The sequence below is a fragment of the Ammodytes marinus genome (assembly GCF_949987685.1).
Source record: "Ammodytes marinus genome assembly, chromosome: 15".
Classification (NCBI taxonomy): Eukaryota; Metazoa; Chordata; class Actinopteri; order Uranoscopiformes; family Ammodytidae; genus Ammodytes; species Ammodytes marinus.
This window is the reverse complement of record NC_137219.1, coordinates 4,633,604-4,637,495: the sequence shown is the minus strand read 5'-3', so window position 1 is coordinate 4,637,495 and position 3,892 is coordinate 4,633,604.

Here is a 3,892-nt window from a genome sequence, read left to right as displayed (position 1 = left end):
TCTGAGATCCTATGTAGTATAAATGTGCAAAAAAAATTAAAATCGGTTCATCCTAGCCTGAGAAAAGGCAGAAAGAGTGTTTTTTTTAACCCTATATTTCTCTTTCTCGTGACATCACAGAAAGAGAAATATAGGGTTAAAAAAAAACGTACTTTGTAAATATTACTGTGATGTCACAGTAAAAGACATCACAGTAATATTTACAAAGTAAGTTTTTTTTAACCCTATATTTCTCTTTCTGTGATGTCACGAGAAAGAGAAATATAGGGTTAAAAAAAACACTCTTTCTGCCTTTTCTCAGGCTAGGATGAACCGATTTAAAAAATTATCGCACGTTTATACTACATAGGATCTCAGAATTCAATACACCTTCATATTCAAACCGGTGAAGTAGGCCTTTAAGTGTGTATGTTACTTTAATTTTTGATTTGTCGAATTCAATGTATTTAGCAGTTTAGCCGAGTATCACAACTTTTTGGAGGAATGATCAGCATTTAGTTCTATCTAACTTTGACTTTCTTGGGAAATACATGTGTGTTTGAGTAGAAAGGAAAAAACACAAAACTAGACAGATCTTATAAATGTATTAGTGGTCCTCATGTAAGCATTATTTGGAAAATGCTTGCAAAAAAGTAATTAAGTTCTATTAGATATAAAAAAAAACTTAACCTATCATCACAAAAGTAAAAAGAATCTTTAGAAAATGATTTAAAATATTTCTTACTTTTAGGTGAAAGTTGCTTCGGGTTTTGCTTTCAAACCTGCACTCTGGTTGGATGATGTATATTCACATTCACTGCATGAAGGATACTAACACCATTACTCTGTGTAATTGAACCAATTAAGTTCTTCTAACCTAAATGAATGATCCCTTTAACCTGTTTGTCGATAAATAAGCTTGGATATGACTAATGCAGCTGAGGATATCCACTCTCCTCAGTGGCAAATTCTTCACTATTTATTGATTTCCACATATAATCTGTGCCCAGATCAGCATTATATCACAAACAGCAGCAGCAGCAGCATAAACATCAACTGGCCTGGTCCTTCCATCAGTCACTCTCTCACTCTCTCAAAGCCATTTTCCACCATAGAGACATGACCTCGCAGGCCCGGGGCTGAAATAGGCCACACAACGTAACGACACAACGGCACAATACAAAACCAAAACAAAAGCGAAAAGATAAGACAATTTCTGGTATGCCAAAGATCAAAGAAGTCATGATTTTAAAAGATAACTAGAAATACCGCCTGGCGATTACATGCGCCCCCACGAGGCATTACATTTGCCGAACGGTGAAAGTACAGTGGTGGATAGGCAATGCTTCAAAGAACGTAAAGCTCATAAGAAGCTACACTATGGTACAAGATCATTGCTACTTCACAATATGAAGGTCGCAGTAACCTTTGACCTTTGACCATCACATTCTATTCAGTTCATGATTGAGTCAGAGTCGACATTTGTGCAAACTTTGAAGAAAATCCCTTAAAGGGGTCTCAAAATATTTATTTTACAAAACGTGAGGTTTGACATTGACCTACAAAATGTAACCAGTTTATCCTCTATTCAAATAATGAGTTTGTGCCAATTTTTACAAAATTCTTCACGAAAATCCGAATCTCTCCTCACACCTGAACATGGCAAAAGTTGACTTCACTCTAAAACCAAAGTGAATTTTATTTTAATTCGCTGCAGTATGAGATAATCTGTGTCATGATCTTTTGTCGTCATGTCCTGGAAACATGTAATGCAGTGGAACTATCATGTGAAAACACCAACAACAACAACAGGATGTGCCAGAAATATCAGCCAGTATTATCTCAGATGCATGTGGTTCATTTACTGTTGTGAGGCTTGTGACCTTTAGCGCTTTGGTTTGGAAAATCCTGCCTGCAGCATCTCTGATACATAATAGCTCACCTGAAACCTGCCCTGTACCATGCACACTGTAATCACCTGAAGACGAGATAACATAGCTTTTTTCCACTCAATACTTGTAATACTTAATACAACTTAGATAATATAGGCCGTTATCTTAAGATCACAGTTAAATCACCCCATCAAAAATAAAAAAGGTTTCCGTTTATCTTAATTATCTTTTTAAACAAAACTTGGGATCTCGAAAATAATGGCTAGACGAAATACATTGAAATCCATGCACTCATGAAGTCATTTTACCCAATAAACACTTCCACCTCATGGTGGCGCTAGAAGAAGAGCCAGTGGATTACTAGTCAGCAGGATTCTCCCTCTAGAAGACATGAATGTGTGAACAAGGTTTCATAACAATTCATTTAGTTGTTGTTGAGATATGTCAGCCTGAAATGAGGTGACAGACTTATGTTGTCTGGCTAACAACCGAAAATAAACTTGATAAAACAACTGACTGCTTGCTTCTTATTGTGAGTTTGCATTTAAAAAACAGACAATAGGCCTAACAGATGTCTAGCTCCTACAGATTTACGACCTGGTTCATACTCACATTTATTCATTTGGCAGTTGTTTTTGTTCAAAGTGACCAATACAAAAGAGTTGCTAACCTCGCCAAAGTAGCCCCTGAATAATTAGTTACAAAGTGCTTAAATTCATGTTGCATCGCTCACACAAGGGCTACAAGGTTTGCAGGTGCATGAAGCTAAGACATAATGGAGAAGGAAATTACAAATTTGTTTTTAAAGACAGTAAAAAGAGGAAGAAAGAGCATAGCATATGATGTTGAAATATCTAAGATAGCGCTGTATATTTATCCAGCAGACTTATCTCAAGGAAGTAGGTTCAGTAGGTCATATCACATCTTCCAAGTTTATTGTGAAATGTTGTTTGTCTTTCCCAAAAGCCCTTTGAGCAAAGCGCTAATGTGCATTTGTTATCTGATCATCACATGTGGGCTGTCAGAGAGATAGATAGATGGCTCACGTAGCAGAGCCATAATAACAAGACTACAAAAATGGCTGCCAAAAGTCTGGGATATGTGGTCCAATGAGGAGCATATCTGTACAATCAACCTCCACATCAGTTCTAGTAGTTTAAATGCTTTAAAAAGGGTCAATAATGCTTTGTGCATGTTTACTTTGTAAATAGTCTTCTTTGCTACTTTGAAAATATCCAGATGAAAGAAAACATGATGATATGGCGTGATCATAAATAAGCATGATTTTAGGCTAGATAATCTCCATGACAACTCCATCCGTTTATAAAGATCAACTAGGCCTATGGTTGAAAGCTCTGGGAAGAACTAGTAAATTGGTTCGTGGACCCTGAGTTGTTATAATTTGTAATATTTTTTTGTCAAATGAAAACAAAACAAATTCAAGCCATTTGGTTTTCCTTGTGAAGTAAACTGAATGTAGGCCTACAGTATTTGGGGGTTTCGACTGTTATTTGGTCAAAACAAGAGACTTTATGTCACTTTAGACTAGGCTATGTTGTGATTTTCACAGTTTATGGAAGTTTTAGAGATTCATCAAGTCTAAATAATGACAATAGCCTAATCATTATTTGCAGACAAATCTCTATGTTGAATAGCTTACATCTTTGCTTCTGTAATTGCATACAGTTTCCAAAAAAATTAAAATGCTTTTATAGCTTTCAGGGGGCCCTCCATCAGGGTATCATTCTGCAGGCGAGTTTTAGCCTCGGCTACATTCCTGCGGAGGAGTGGACAGGATTTGGTTCAGTGATGCAGCTCGCGAGCAGACACACCATCCCCATCACACCCTGCATTCCAGCACGAGCTCGCAGCATTGTACTAGTCGGTCTGAGTGCGCACGCGGCCCATGTGGTTTTGTAGTCGAAGTTCAACTTCCTCGTCCTGCAGAAGAGACGAAGAAGAAGAGGCAGGAGGAGGATAGAGGCGTGACGTCGCTGCCCGCAGAGAGCAAGAGACAGGCC